The following is a 16840-nucleotide window of genomic DNA, read 5'->3' on the forward strand; positions in this document are numbered from 1 at the left end:
AGCCACTGACAGTGTAGACCTGAGTTACATTTTGGTATCTTCTTTGTCTCTTAGTCTGTTAATAAGTATCTACCAAATGCTTATGGGGAACAATGCTGCTTTTTGTATTTGCTGCTTATAATTTCATTTTTAATCTCTGCTTTTATTCTTTTATTTACTATTCTTGGGGAATTCTGTGATTAATCTAATCATAAATATATGGTCTAGTATGTTCTTTTGCGTATACCATGCATAGATCTGTTCATGAGAGCATATGAAGATTTTATCAGGTTCTGCAAGTGACATCACATTAAATTTATTAATCCAAATTCTTATGTGAGCCACTAGAAAAAAAACTGGGAGGATTAAAACATTATCAGCTTTTGTCTTCTTTTATCAGTACAGATTAAAATAATTTTAAAAAGAAAAACACACTGATTTGTTGATAAAATTGATTGACAAATTACAATGTGATGAAAGGAGAGACAGTCAGTATACTCAACTCAGTGATGTTGGGAATCACTGCATCAAAGACTATGGGTGTACACTTGCAAACCAAGTTTACCTGTGATTAGCTAAGGAGCCTAGGGAGTGAGGTCATCTTAACAGTCAGGAAAGCTTCTTGGAGATTGAAGGATGTAATCCAAAGGAACCAAGTGTGGTCCTATCTTCCACTTCCATGATTTACCATGAGACGTAAATGTCAAGAGGCTCAGCTGAATGAACGAATTGATTTGTTATTAGTTATGAAAATTGGAAAACAAATACTGACATCTTTGCTGGGTTCAGATATTTCGTGAGCAAAAATATATATGCAACCAAGATTTAGTTATATCATTTACAAAAACCACAAATCAGCCTTTACTCTCTCCTGCTGGACAATGGGGTGATGTCTAACAGGAGCTCAGGGAACATGTCATGGTGGTCATTCCTGTTCGGATGCAGATGTTGAGAAATGGTTTTCTGCAAGTCTCATGTAAATAATCATTTACTACAGAGAATTTCACTTCAAAGGCAATTATCTTGTTTATATTCTTTTTGAAGAGGTCATTAATTACAAAATAAGTCTAGAAAAATCAAACCTTTGTCTGATTTTTTTGTTAGACTACATCTCCAAAGATTTTAATGCATATTCATTAAATTCATCATTGGGTCAATTCTAGATTTGGGGAGATGTTGAATTATCAGGCTAATGATAATTTTTTTTAAGAGAGATGGTCTTGCTCTGTAGCCCAGGCTGGTATGCAGCGTGACTATAGGCACGTGCTACCACACCCAGCTAATTTTATTAATTTTTGTAAAGATGCGGTCTAGCTATGTTGCCCAGGCTGCTCTCTGGAATCAAGCAATCTGCCTGCCTCAGCCTCCCAAAGTGCTGGGATTAGAGGAATGAGCCACCGTGCCTGGCCTAATGATATACTCTTAATAGTTATGCTCCAGAAACTCCTAGAGGCCTGAAAGGAGAATAGGAGCCAGTTTTCCCCTCCTCTAAGCCTCTTTGCTCAAGATTCCTTGATCTGTGGCACCATGCTAGTAGCTGTATTACAAAGGATATAGGCAAGGGGGAGATCTTGAGAAGAGGAGGCATAGTGGGCTCTGAGTACCAGAGAGTAGAGGAAAGGGCCTGGCAAGAGGGACAACAAGTGCAGAATAGAATGTATAGCTACAGAACAGGTAACATTATGGACTCAAGATTAATGAATGGAGACATCTCTTGCCAGAGTTGGGAGAGACAAAGAAGAGACAGCTCATTGCCACTGGGAAGGAATGGCCAGGCATAGGCTGTCTGTGCACATCAATGATGGGACTCGGAAGGAAAGCTGTATCCAGTTTTATATTTTGATGTTGTGTGCCTGGCTGGTTCAACCTCAGCTTTATGTCCATTTGTTGATAAAACCATGAGAAAAGTCTTAAAACATGCAGTGGATGTTAATGTACTCACTTCTACAATTCCAGAGCCCAGAGGCCAAAGCTATTCTGTTCCTGCTTCCTGGGAGTGGGGGAGGGGAATAAGGGAACATGACATATTTATAATGATTGTGTATAATGCCTGGTGGGTTACTAGCTTTGAGTAATCCATTTCATAACGTTTTTGTAAAACAGTGGTGTAGGAGAAATACTGTAAGTTTTAGTGATGTATTCCCTTCCCAAGTTGAAAGTTTTGTTTGCTAGGGAAATGATTTATTAGTAAAAGTAATTTAAATATCAAAATTCAAAGTGTTTATTTGAAATTTAATGTACCTGACCTGAAGCCATAATTATTAGACACCTTTTCTCCAAATTAAGACATTTACCTGAGAGCCTATGTTTAACTGCCTTTCCAAGAAAATTAATTAGAAAGAAACTACTTCCTTATTAGTGTGAATGGTTTAATAAGCTCTTTTTAAACTATAATCATTCATAGTTCGATAAGTTTAAAATTCTTCTGTTGGTGCAGGCATTTTCTCACAGATGAGACTCTTCTCTGCCTCTTTTATTTATTACTGGGCTTTGCTTCTATTCTTTCACTATTCTTGTCTACATTCTGGATACCAAGGCCATACCTGTAGCTTTTGATAGCACCTGTATAGGAACTAAGGGTCCCTTAGGAGTAAAAAGCCATCAGCGAATTTGTTCATAATAGTAATTTGTTAATAAATATCTTTTAGTTTCTACTGTGTGAAGATAAGTGATGGTGCAGAAGTACTGATTTCACCCATTTGTATCCAGCTAAAATTCTAACATAATAGTAATAGCAGTAGTAATGACGGTACTTTATGAAGAGCTAAGTGTCAGGTACCATGCAGGCACTGTGCTAACCAATAACATGCATTGCCTCATTTAATCCTCACAACCTCCTCATGAGGTAGACATTATTGTTTCCATTTATAGTTCAGGAAACTGAAGTTCAGATAGTTAACTGCCTGAGATCTCACAGTTACTAAATGGAAGAGTTGGGATTCTAACGTTAAGTTAACGACTTGTTTTAGTTGGCTAAGGCTGCCATAACAAAGTACCGAAAACTGGGTTCTTAAACAACAGAAACTTATTTCCTTGCAGTCCTAGAGACTACAAGTTCAAGATCAAAGTATCAGCAGGGTGGTTTTTTCTGAGGCCTCTCTCCTTGGTTTGTACATGGCCATCTTCTCCCTGTGTCTTCACATGAGCTTTCTTCTGGGCCTGTGTATGTCCTGATCTGCTCTTCTTATGATGACAACACTTATTTTAGATCAGGGCCCACTCTAATGAATTTATTTAAAGTTGATTATCTCTTTAAAAACTTTATTCCCAAATACAGTCACATTCTGCAGTAGAGAAGGTTAGGGCTTCAACATATGAATTGGGGGGAACACAGTTCAACCCATAAAAGTCCTGAAACCATGAAGTCTGTGTATTACCAGTAAGAGGAAATATCAAGTCAGCTAGACATTTCCACTCTGGTATAAATTAGTTTTCTCCCAACTAATTTCCTACAGGAAGATTTGGATGGTGAAACTTATCGAGAAACTTGGGGGCTCTGGGTCCTTTAGGGAATGAAGAAAAGTCATCAAAAGTGGGAACAAGGAAGGAAACTAGAAGGACAGAATCTCCTAATTTGCTGTTTTGGGTAGGACCAAACTTCTGGAAGTAAATTAAACACAGCATCATTTTCTAATTTTGCTTCTATATTTCATCTTTCTAGCTTCTCATTTTTGTTCTGAAAGCATCATTGCTCTCCAATCAAGCTGGCAGGCTCCTCATCTCTTGGAAAAGGTCCTGAACAAATCCCATTGCCACTTTTGAAATAGGACCAAAAAAATAAAAGAAAGTAATAATCTGCTAGATTCTCTACCATTTAAAAATATTATTAAAAATTATAGACATCTGCTAATATAGATTGGAATCCAGAAATTATTAGTGGGTATCTGGAAAGTTTAATAAGAATTCACAGGAAGCCAATCAACATCAGGGATGGTTTTTCCTGGTGAACTCCCGATTTCCATCATAGCTATTTCATCTAAAGGAGTATATCAGAAAGTAAACCACAGCACTGCTCACATCCTGCCTTCCAAGAGTTCTTATTTCTATAACCTCTTGGGAGCCAAAGCTAATGAAGAAAGCAGGGCCTTCCTTCTGCCCTCATCTATCAAGGGTCAGATTCTCCCATTACTTTTTCTCTTCCTATGCCAGTGAGTTTGTCCATGGGGCATACTGCAGAATTTGCCACTTGTCTAGAGGCAAAATTAACTACCAAGTTACTTTTGGACACTCAGCGCATTATGAATAATCCTGCTTGACAGCCCATTAAGTGCCTTCTGAGTCAGGAAGGGCTAACAAGTTTTAGTTTGTACACCAACTCCAAATGACTGATGGGTAGTGACTGTCTAGGTAAGGGCAGTGTTGAGAAGGTTGTGAGGCCATTTTTTAAAAAAGAAAAAAAAATGCCATAATCAATTAGTGTGGTCTACCATAGGAGAGGGACTAGTGGCATAAATATAAATGATCTTTCATCGGCAATAAATTCAAAGCTACAATTTATAGTGAGCTTACCCTGTGCCAGGCACTGGGCCAAGCCTGGTACATGCATTATTTCAGTGAATGTTCACAACTCTCCAGGATAAGTGTTATATATCTCTATTGCAAGGAGAAAGAAACTTGCAAGGATAAAGAAACTTGGGCACAGTGGGTTTAAATAGACAGCTCAAGGTTATCCATCTAGTAAGATTCAGAGCAGGGCAGTCATGATATAGATTCTAGGAAAAAATGCACTGAATATGTGGATTAGGATTTGAGCTGAGGCTGCTGCAGGCAAAGCTACAGTGCTGGTATCACTGTGAGACTGCAGGGCATCACCAAGGACCCAGGAGGGGAACTTCCTTAGATGTGTCCTCAATATAGCCTTCCTAACTCGGAGCTGGCAAGCTTGTCTTCTCATTATTGAGTCCACAGATACTTACTGAGCATCTAGACTGCTAAGCATCCGGGAATACAGCGAGCACAATAGGGTTCCCTGCCCTGGAGGAGCTTATGCTCAAGTTGAAAGAGGCAGACAACAAACACATTAACAAATAAGATCACTTCAGGCCTAGATAAATGCTGCAGAGTTGCTTAAAGAGGGTTACTGGATGGAACTATGTGGGAACAACTACTTTAGCCAGGGATGAAGATGTCTCTGAGAAAGGGATCTGAAAGGTGAGAAGAAGGCAGTGTGGGGAAAATATGGGACAGAAAGAAGAAGGAGTAAATGCAAACACCCTGACACATTAGGACCTTGTCATATTTGCAGGAAAAGGCTCGGTTATTGGCCATTCCCTCACTGTTATTTGAAGACTGAAAATCATGGCCATGCTTCTGCGATTGTCTGAATTTCAGTTCCCCTGAACAAACTTACTTGGTGGGGAAAATAGAATAAAGTGATCTTCCTTCTGTTTTTCTTCTCTTTCTTCTGCCCTCTAAATGTTTATGTCAGTAAGTCAGTAAGGAGTTACACACATGACCAAACCTTCAGCATTTTGAAGAATTAATTTGCTTAGGGAAGAATATGAACTTACAGCATGTCTTGTAGAGAATGTCTATTGATAATACACATAATAGTCACACATCAAACAAACTAATATTAGGGAAAATCCTTTCTTTAACTCAATCTAGAGAGTTTATCTTTGAACACTAAGAATATGTTAGAAAATGTAAAATAATTTTCACGAGTTTTGATACAATCATCATGTATTTCCTGCAGAGTGGAGTCTCCTTGTTCTAATCACATGATCCTTTGGGACAGCTGTTGTGGAGAGGACACCTCAGAATAAGGGGTATCGTGCCATGACGCTGTTTTTTTTTTTTTTTTCTTTTTCTCGGTGTTTTTTCTGACATTGATTTGAGATTGATTTACATTAGTTTATGTAATATTTTAAATGAAAATAATGGGCACGCATTTCATGGTTATTACAATATAAATAGGACAACTATTAGCTAAAAGCCTGAATTAACCTTTGCAAAGTGGCCCAACAAAGCTTCCTCCTGGGACAAAACCTCTGGCATTTCTGTCTCACATATCTATACTTATTTAATAAACATTTATCAAGTGTACCCAGAAAGTGCCAAATTCTATGAGAGGTAAATAAAAAGCAGAGAAATCATTGTTTCTACCCTTGAGAAACTTGTATTTCATTGGGGCTAAATATTTGAAAGAGCTAAGGAACAAAGCTAGAGCAATTCAGAAAAAAAAAAATAGGTAATTAAGATTTGCACAGAGCATCATAGATCATCTTTATATGCCTTTCTTTGTTTTGCTTGCACAATGGTCTTTTGAGGTAGTTATTGATATTATCCCCATTTCCCAGATGAAGAAACTGAAGCTTAGAGAGGTAAAATACACAAGACAACTAGTAAAGGTCAAGAGCTGTAGTAGTTAAGAGCAAGGGCTCTGGGGTCAGACAAACTGAATTAGCTTTACAAACTTCGGCAAATTTTTTACCCTCAGCCTCAGTTTACCCATTTTAAGGGATAATAATGGTATTCACTTTCTCCACTGTTGTATTGAATGAGAAATCTATTGAAGATGCCTAGCACAGAGCTGGGACCACAGCATCCACTCAGTAACGCAACCTTTGTTATGAGGAAGTGGCAGAGCCAAGATTGGATTCCAGCATCTCTGCTGTCCAAATACAAGACCCTGCACGTCATGTGGACCCTAGCACTCTCCGCTTAGGTTAAAAACGTGGCTCAAGCACTTATAAGCATGACCATGGGCAAGTTCCTTGATGGCTCTGTGTCTCTGTTTCCTCATTTGTGAAATGGAGATGATACAGTGGCTACCTCACAGGCTGTGTAAAGATACAGTGCTTTCCTACACATAGAGCACTTAGAACAGTGCTTGGCCACATTAAGCTCCCTAAAGAACTTTACCATCAAGGATCAAAGATGCAGGTGGGGTGTGTTTAGGAAGGCTTCTTCCAGGCAGAGCTTGTCACTTATATCCTGATGGAACAAATGCCAACAGGAATTGAATTGGCACACCCTGCTGATTGATCATCACCCTCACACAGTTGGAGGAGGCATCATGGCTAGATTTGAAAACCTACCTTCACCGCCTCTCTTGCACCTGTCAAAACTGCAGGGGCTGCTCAGCAACACATGAGAAATCCAATTTGCAATAAAATCATTTTTTTCCAAATACATCTGTCTACAGTTGAAGGCGGCAAAACACATTTGAGAATTTGCAATCCCGCATAGAGGATATGAACTTGTCAACTTGTTCTGTCAACAGGCTTGATGTCTGAGCATTGTTGTCATCACAGAACTGCTTGCTATCTGCCAAGCTTGATTGTTTCCCTCTCAAGTGGGAATTGGAAGGTTCTCTAACAGAAGAAAGCTTTACAAGCCCCGGATATAATGCAAAGCCACAGCCCTTGACTTTGTAAAGTGGAAGGTTTAGTCTCTGTGTGCTCTTAGCTGCGTTTTGCTCCATGGCCCTGAGAACCTTCCCCTTCTCCCTCTTTCCCTCCCCTTCACTTTTTATTCCCTTTCTCCCCTTCTATGAACCAGTGTTTCTAATGGGGGCAGGAATAGGTCAGCTATGTTTGCCACTCTGGAAACATTCCTTAAATTAAGTTACCATTTAGAGTTTGTTTATCAGGTGCTTACTACATGCATGACCTTGTTTAGTCCTCAAACAAGCCCCTGGAGGATTTGAACATAGGATTACTTGATGAGAGAGCCAGGACTTTAAAGTATGATGTTTCCTCTGAGTATGCGCAAAGATTTGTCTTTCTTGCCTGTGAGTCAAGGGAATTTTGGTTTTTGCCATAGGGGACTGTATTTTAATTGTGTTAGTTACATTTTTGACAGTTAAAAAGGGTAAAACATAAGAAAGTTGTAGATTAAATTAAAAAGATGAGGAAATAATCCTAGCTCCAGAAATTAAATCAGTTGAATCTTGGTGAATTTATAAGTGTCATTCCAATAGGTTTCATTAAAAATCCAACAGGGAAAAAAGAAGTGAACAGATTACTGACTTTGGAGTCAGATTCCATGTGGGACCAAATTCTGATTCCATATATGGCCTTGGGCAAGTAATTTACTATCCTTAAGAGAGGGCAAGCCTGGTGGCTCACGCCTTTAATCCCAGCACTTTGGGAAGCCGAGGCAAGAGGACGGCTTGAGCCCAGGAGTTCAGGCCAGCCTGGACAACATAATGAGACCCTATCTCTTTAGAAAACACACACACAAAAAACTCTCTCTCTCTCTCTCTCTCAAAGCCCCTTGATTTTCTTGACTATAAAACAGGAATGATACGGGCAGCTAACATATATGAAGCACTTGGTTCACGGTTAGTATTAAGTTAGTCTATATTTCCCTCTCTTTAAGTTGTACCTCTCTTTAGCAGAAATAGAAGGAGGAATTTCTCAGCAACTTGAAGAACCACAACATAAATGCAGTTTTATTATAAAAGAAACAACAGTCTTGCCATGTTCTCCCCGGACAAGTTAAAAAAAAAAACTATTAAAAAAATTGAGACAAAGGAGACTAGGAAGGCAAAAATATATATATTTAATAGTGACATTCTTCCATTCCAGGACCCCTGTGAATACCAAAACCTGAAGATGCCCAAGTCCCTTATATAAAATGGCATAGTATTTGCATGTAACCTATTACACACCTTCCTGTATACTTTAAATAATACCTAGATTACTTATAATACCTAATACAATGCGTACACATCACCTCACTTGCCTGGATTCAATGTAGTATTCAGTGCATGGTAAATTCAAGTTTAGTTTTTTCAAACTTTGTGTAATTTTTTTTCCCCAAATACTTAGGCTCTGTGGTTGGTTGAATTTATGGATGCAGAGCTCATGGATACAAAGGGCTGACTGTATATATACATATATATATGTATCCCTTTGAAGAATAAAGGATTCAAATATTACATGTTTTATGAGATGACTGAATTTAGTGGTTGGAATTTTTGGGTCCAATCTCCCATGGATAATGAGGAATCATTTTTTGGGTGTTTTTAAGTCAAGTTACATTATTTTCAATAGTGTGTGAATCAAGAGGATAGTGATTATGAGCAAAATAAAGAGAAAAACCTTTGGAGAGGATTTCCTAAGGTCACCAGTTTTGGCTTTTTTTTCTTCCATCCTGTCCTAGTTTCATCAGTGACTCTGGACCTCAGTTGACACAGAACTGGTTTCAAGTACAGGAAAAAGATGTGAACCCACCATCAATTATCAGTGGTAAGAGAATTAAAAAAAAAAAAAAATCAGGAGCTGTTCAGATCAAGATGAATATGCCTTTGTTTTCATCTTGAAAAAACTTCAGTCATTTTTACAATGCTATAAACACAAATTAATTTAACCCACTGTCCTCACTTTTACGTTTTAAAAGCCTGTGGAAGAAAGATGTGACAAAAAGAAAGATGCAAACATTATTATTTTAAATCCCTAACTTTTACATCCATCAGCTTTTCTTTCTGCTTAGTGCCCTGTCTGGAAACCGTCTTTTCCTTGTATTCTGTTTTTTTGTTTTTTTATTTGTTTGTTTTGTTTTTTAAAAAATAGTCTTTAATTTCCCAGAACAAAGGGAGATTGATGAGGACTTTCATTCACATGCTTCAGGCACTCCTTTCTATGAAGATGGATTCCTTCTTCAATAATCCTTTCCAAACAAGTTCTTAAGTCAGTTTATTTTTCTTTTTTTTTTTTTTTTTTTGATAATGTAAAACAAATTGTACCATTAGTCATTTAACACAAGCAAAACATCTCCCTTTGTGAAAACCACCAAGCCATTTGGTTAATAAATCACGTTTACCTAATGGATGGAACTTGATAATTTCTCCATATGTTACTACTAAAACTGACAAGGCAGAAGTTGCCAAGAAGAAGGGCTACACAGTACTCTAAAGAAAGAAAAATAGTTCTTGAGCTTTCATTAAATGTTTCTTTTTCTTAAAGTTTGGTTCTGTTTCCACCAGGAAATTAATTGCTATTTCACTTATACCTATGCCTGTAATTAAACAACGTTAAGAGAGTAGTTCTCAGAATAACTATTCCCAAAGCTAGTCTATGGAAAAAGCAACATTCCCAAGTGACTTTTTATGATATTTAGGATACCAACGAATAGTTTGTGAGTATGGCCTGTTTATTTCTAACAAAGCAACAAAAAATGCCTGAATCTGCACCATTTATTTGCTAAGATAAATAGTCCATGTGATTTTTGCCTGTCATTACAGCCTTTTTCAATTTTGGGGGGAAACATTGCCAAATAAGAAAAAAATCCATATATGGCCTTGGGCAAGTGAAATGAATAGAATTTTTCAACTGCTTAGAGAAAGCTCCTTTGACATGCAGTATAATTGCCAGAGGAACTGAGTGCATCTAAACAGACCATACAAATTTATACTTCTACCAACAGTGTATGAGATCTGTTTTCCTTACATTTATATTAGATTTTTATCAAACTTTTTAAACTTTACCAGTCTGATAGGTAAGAAGTAGTGTTGTGATTTTTATAAATATCTCTTCAGTTATAAGGGAAGTTAAACTATAATATTTTTGGCCAGGCATGGTGGATCATGCCTGTAATCCCAGCATTTTGGGAGGCTGAGGTGGGTGGATCGCTTGAGCTCAGGAGTTGGAGACCAGCCTGGGAAACATGGCAAAATCCCGTCTCTACAAAAAATACAAAAATTAGTCAGGAATGGTGGCATGTGCTTGTAGTCCCAGCTACTAGGGAGTCTGATGTGGGAGGATGGTTTGAGACCAGGGGGTGGACATTGCAGTTAGCTAAGATGGTGCCACTGCACTCCGGCCTGGGTGACAGGGCCAGACTCTGACTCAAAATAAATAAATAAATAAAATAAAAATAAACTATAGGCTGGGCATGGTGACTCACGCCTGTAATCCCAGCACTTTGGGAGGCGGAGGCAGGCGAATCACGAGGTCTAGAGATCGAGACCATCCTGACTAACACGGTGAAACCTTGTCTCTATTAAAAAATACAAAAAATGAGCCAGGCATGGTGGGGGGTGCCTGTAGTCCCAGCTACTTGGGAGGCTGAGGCAGGAGAATGATGTGAACCCGGGAGGTGGAGCTTGCAGTGAGCTTAGATTGCACCACTGCACTCCAGCCTGGGCGACAAAAAACAAACAAACAAAAAACTATAATATTTTCACATATAGAGGACATCTGTTTCTTGTGAATTGTCAGCTTATCTCTTCACTCATCCTTTAAAAAGATTAAGCCTAACTTTTACAGTTATTTTGACTTTTATTTTATTTTTTAATCTATTTTTTATTTCAATAGGTTTTTGGGGAACAGGTGGTGTTTGGTTATAGGAATAAGTTCTTTAGTGGTGATTTCTGAGATTTTGGTGCACCCATCACCTAAGCAGTGTACACTGTACCCACTGTATAGTCTTTTATCCCTCACCTCCCTCCTACCTTTTCCCTCAAGTCCCCCAAATGCATTGTATCATTCTTACGGTTTTGTGTTCTCATAGCTTAGCTCCCAGTTACGAGTGAGAACACACAACGTTTGGGTTTCCATTCCTGAGTTACTTCACTTAGAATAATAGTCTCTAATTCCACCAGGTTGCTGCAAATGCCATTATTTCATTCCTTTCTATGGTTGAGTAGTATTCCATGGTACATATAGACCACACTTTCTTTATTCACTAGTTGATTGATGGGCATTTGGGCTACTTCCATACTTTTGCAATTGCAAATTGTGCTGCTATAAACATGCATGTGCAAGTATCTTTTTTGTATAATGACTTCTTTTTCTCTGGGTACATACCTAGTAGTGGGATTCCTGGATCAAATGATAGATCTACTTTTAGTACTTTAAGGAACCTCCACACTGTTTTCCATATTGGTTGTACTAGTTTTACATTCCCATCAGCAGTGTAAAAGTGTTGCCTTTTCACGGCATCCACGCCAACATCTATTTTTTTAAAAATTTTTTTATTATAGCCATTCTTGCAGGAGTGGGGTGGTATCACCTTGTGGTTTTAATTTGCATTTTCCTGATCACTAGTGATGTTGAGCATTTTTCTATATGCTTGCTGGCCATTTGTATATCTTCTTTTGCGAATTGTCTATTCATGTCTGTAGCCCACTTTTTGATTATGTATTTTTTTCTTGCTGAATTGTTTGAGTTCTTTGTAGATTCTGGATATTAGTCCTTTATCAGATGTAGAGATTGTGAAGATTTTCTCCCACTCTGTGGGTTGTCTGTTAACTCTGTTGATTATTTATCTTGCTATGCAGAAGTTTTTAGTTTAATTATGTCCCATCTATTTATCTTCGTTTTCATTGCAGTTGCTATTGGGTTCTTCGTCATGAAATCCTTGCCTAAGCCAATGTCTAGAAGGGCTTTTCCAGTGTTATCTTCTAGAATTCTTATGGTTTAAGATCTTAGGTTTAAGTCTTTGATCCATTTTGAGTTGATTTTAAGGTGAGAGGTGAAGATCCAGTTTCATTCTCCTACATGTGGCTTACCAATTATCCCAGCACCATTTGTTGAAAAGGGTGTCCTCTTCCCACTTTGTTTTTGTTTGCTGTAAGTATTTGGGTTTATTTCCGGGTTCTCTATTCTGTTCCATTGGTCTATGTGCCTATTTTTGTACCAGTACCATGCTGTTTTGGTGACTATGGCCTTACAGTACGGTTTGGAGTCAGGTAATGTAATGCTTCCAGATTTGTTCTTTTTGCTTAGTCTTGATTTGGCTATGTGGCTCTTTCTTGGTTCTATATGAATTCTAGGATTGTTTTTTCTAGTTCTGTGAATACCGATGGTGGTATTTTAATGGGAATTGCACTGAATTTGTAGATTGCTTTTGGCAGTATGGTCATTTTCACAATACTGATTCTACCCATCCATGAGCATGGGATGTGTTTCCTTTGGTTTGTGTCATCTATTATTTCCTTCAGGAGTGTTTTGTAGTTTTGCTTATAGAGGACCTTCACCCCCTTGGTTGGGTATAGTCCTAAGTATTTTGTTTTATTATTTTTTGGCAGCTATTGTAAAAAGCGCTGAGTTATTGATTTGATTCTCAGCTTGGTCACTGTTGGTGTATAGCAGAGCTACTGATTTGTGTACATTAATTTTGTATCTTGAAACTTTGCTGAATTCATTTATCAGCTCTAGGAGCTTTCTGGATGAGTCTTTAGGGTTTTCTAGGTATACGATGATATCATTAGCAAACAGTGATAGTTTGACTTTCTCTTCACCAGTCTAGATACCCTTTATTTCTTTCTCTTGTCTGATTGCTGTGGCTAGGACTTACAGTACTATGTTGAATAGAAGTAGTGAAAGTGGGCATCCTTGTCTTGTTCCAGTTTTCAGGGGGAATGCTTTCAACTTTTTCCCCGTTCAGTATAATGTTGGCTGTGAGTTTGTCACAGATGGCTTTTATTACCTTAAGGTATGTCCCTTCTATGCCAATTTTGCTGAGGGTTTTAATCATAAAGAGATGCTGGATTTTGTTGAATGCTTTTTCTGCATCTATTGAGATAATCATGTAATTTTTGTTTTTAATTATGTTTATGTGGTGTATCACATTTATAGACTTGCAGATGTTAAGCCATCCCAGCATCCCTGGTATGAAACCCACTTGATCATGGTGGATTATCTTTTTGATATACTGTTGGATTTGGTTAGCCAGTATTTTGCTAAGGATTTTTGCATCGATGTTCATCAAGGATATTGGTTTGTAGTTTTCTTTTTTTGTTTTGTCCCTTCCTGGTTTTGGTATCAGTGTGATACTGGCTTCATAGAATGATTTACGGAGGATTCCCTCTTTCTCTATCCTGTGGAATAGTATCAATAGGATTGTACTAGTTCTTCTTTGAATTTCGGGTGGAATTCAGCTGTGAATCCATCTGGTCCTGGACTCTTTTTTGTTGGCAAGTTTTAAATTACCATTTCAATCTCACTGCTTGTTATTGGTCTGTTCAGAGTTTCTATATCTTCCTAGTTTAATCGAGGAGGGTTGTATATTTCCAGGAAATTAGCCATCTTTAGGTTTTCTAGTTTATGTTTTGACTTTTAATTGTTTTCATCATGACTTTTATTTACTTTTATGTTTTTCATATTTTATTAATATTTTTCCTCTTTACTTCCAACTAACTAATCTATTGGTTTTATACCATGTAAATTGTTTTATTTTATTCCTTTTAATTTTCCTATTTTATAATTATCCTCTTGGTTTTAATGTCTCCTCCACCTATCTTTGAGCTTTTACTATTTGAGCCTGGGCACAAAAGCACAGGCTGGAGGCTGCCTCTGTGCAGTGGCCCTGTTTTCACCTCTTTTTCCCCTTACTGAATCTCTTATCTGTTTATCTTCATCTTAGCTGCCTCAGAAAACTAAATAACTTACTTGGCCTAGGAGAACTCCTGTTTTTGTTTGTATGGATGGTGCTCTTGTTATACTGAAATGGTGATAATCTTGATAATTTGTACTATCCGGAAACTATTTCCAAAGATTACTCATGGGAAGTAGAACCAGGTGACTGTGAATGAGAAAAGACATAGAGAATCTTTACTTTATACTTATACCTATCTGTACTGTTTGGAATGTTTCCATAGTCATGTAGTACTTTTATAAAATACACAAGTGAAAACTAGTAAGTTTTATGTTCTCCAACATTTATGGGCAATGGCTATGGGACAAATTGTATCAACAGCATGCCAAAGGTGAGATGGGAAGTTGTCACCCTGCTCTGGCATGGGTGAGGAAGCTGTTGATAAATAGTCCCAGGATAGCAACACAGAATGTCTGTATCCAGATGGTGGCCAGCAGTGGACAGACCCTAAGGTTACTCCCAATGACCCCTGCCTTCTAATATTCAAATCCCCTCCCTTTGAGAGTGAGTAGGATCTGCAACCTACTTCTTTTTTTAATTATTATTTTTTATTTTTTTGAGACAGGGTCTCGCTGTGTTGCCCGGGCTGGAGTGCAGTGGTGCAATCTCGGCTCACTGCAAGCTCCACCTCCCAGGTTCACACCATTCTCCTTCCTCAGCCTCCCGAGTAGCTAGGACTACAGGCACTTGCCACCACGCCCGGGTAATTTTTTGTATTTTTAGTAGAGACAGGGTTTCTCTGTGTTAGCCAGGATGGTCTCGATCTCCTGACCTCGTGATCCGCCCGCCTCGGCCTCCCAAAGTGCTAAAATTACAGGCATGAGCCACCCCACCCGGCCGGATCTGCAACCTACTTCTAGTTGGGATATCACCCCTATGATTATGCTATAATACATCAGAGAAGACTCCATGCTACTAGCACTCACTGTTGCTTTCCTGCTGGCTCTGTAGAAGCAAGTGGCCATGATGTGACCTGGATATGAAGAGGGCTGTGTGCTGGGAGTCGCAGGCAGCCTCTAGGGGCTGAGGGTGGTCTCTAGCCAATACAGTGAGAAACCAAAGCCCTCAGAAATACAGATGCAAGAAGGTGAATTCTGCTAACAACCTGAGTGAGATTGGAAGCAAATTTTCCCTAACTGAGCCTCTAGATGAGAACATACCCAGATGACACTTTGATTGCAACCATTTGAGAGCAGAGGACCCAGCTAAATGGTTCCTGGAATCATGACTCATGGAAACTGTGACATGATAATGTGTGTATGTATGTGTTAGTGTGCGTGTTTAATTGCTTTATTGAGGTATAATTTGTATACTATATAATTCACCTATTTAAAATGTACAATTCAATGAATTTTAGTATATTCACTGAGTTTGTAAGCATTACCACAATCTTAGAACATTTCATCTCCTCCCAAAAAACCCCACACACATTAGCAGTTACTCCCCAACCCCTCAGCCCTAGACAATTTCTAAACTACTGACTGTCTCTATAAATTTGCCTTTTCAAGGTATTTCATATGAATGAACTTGCATAATATGCGGTCTTTTTTGATTGACTTCTTTCACTTAGTGTTGTTTTAAGCCACTAAATATGTGGTAATTTATTACATAGCATAGAAAAGTAATACACATTCACAGCAGTTTAACTCTAATATTTATTTCTCAATTGCTCCTCTTCCCTTCTAATCAGGGTCAAAAGAATCCTCATCCATTGTGTTCCTCGTGAGAACTGCTCATTTGTTAGAACTTTTATTCATCATTCAGGATTCACATAAAAGGTAAGATCCCACACAGGAGGGAAGCACTCTTCACTTCCATATCATGGATCTTTGTTCCTTTTGAGAAAGTGCTTCAAGGGTTTAGGTTGTGGCTGAGGATCCTGTAATGTTTGTTTGGTTTCCCCAAGGACAAGTAGAATGTTAACTATGATATTCAAATCTAAACCTTGACTTTTTGTCTGCTTGAACTATCAGTAACAGAGAGGTGTGTTACAGTCTCACTATGATTGTGAATTTCTTGATTCCTCCTTGTAAACTTCCCCTCCACTATCCATCTGCATCCCTTATCCCCGAACTACCCTGGCCTATGGTTTCAGGTCACTTCTGTGGTTTCCAGTGACTCATTTTCTGGCACTTGGAGATGTTTCCTGTTTTAAGTATGTATGAATTTGGCTTTGCATTTAAAATAATTCGTATTATATTTTAAAAATCTTTTCTAGGCATTGCAGTGGGAGGGTTTTTACATTTCTCAGTCAGCCATATTGCTGAAATTGGATCAATCAAAAGTTGATTTTTCTAAAGTCCTAAATGGGACATATTTCCTATCCCCAGGTGTCTTATAAATTTTGTTTATTAACAATCATCTCAATGCCTCAAGGAGTCAGGTGTCACCCTGCAATCCCCTTCCTAACACAGCATCACTAGGCTCCCGCATTTGACCACAACTCACAAGATTCCAGACACCGCCTTGTGAAATGCCACCACTTCCTACCCTCAGATTCAAGTGCAGAGATGAACATATGCTTACACACATG

At 38.3% G+C, this 16840-nt stretch overlaps 1 protein-coding gene across 9 annotated transcripts in view; it reads right to left on the reverse strand.

Moving 5' to 3' along the window:
* The window catches only part of TRIM9 (tripartite motif containing 9), a 267774-nt gene that overhangs the window by 142394 nt on the left and 108540 nt on the right, over positions 1 to 16840 (reverse strand). For 7 of the 9 annotated variants that reach the window (XM_007986676.3, XM_007986673.3, XM_007986675.3 and 4 more), the window contains one exon: positions 545 to 695. The exons of the other annotated variants lie outside the window; for them this stretch is intronic. The gene's annotated coding sequence lies outside the window, so the exon portion shown is untranslated. The remainder of the gene's footprint in view (positions 1 to 544; positions 696 to 16840) is intronic. 9 annotated transcript variants of the gene reach the window in all.

The sequence above is a fragment of the Chlorocebus sabaeus genome, chromosome 24 (genome assembly GCF_047675955.1).
Source record: "Chlorocebus sabaeus isolate Y175 chromosome 24, mChlSab1.0.hap1, whole genome shotgun sequence".
Classification (NCBI taxonomy): Eukaryota; Metazoa; Chordata; class Mammalia; order Primates; family Cercopithecidae; genus Chlorocebus; species Chlorocebus sabaeus.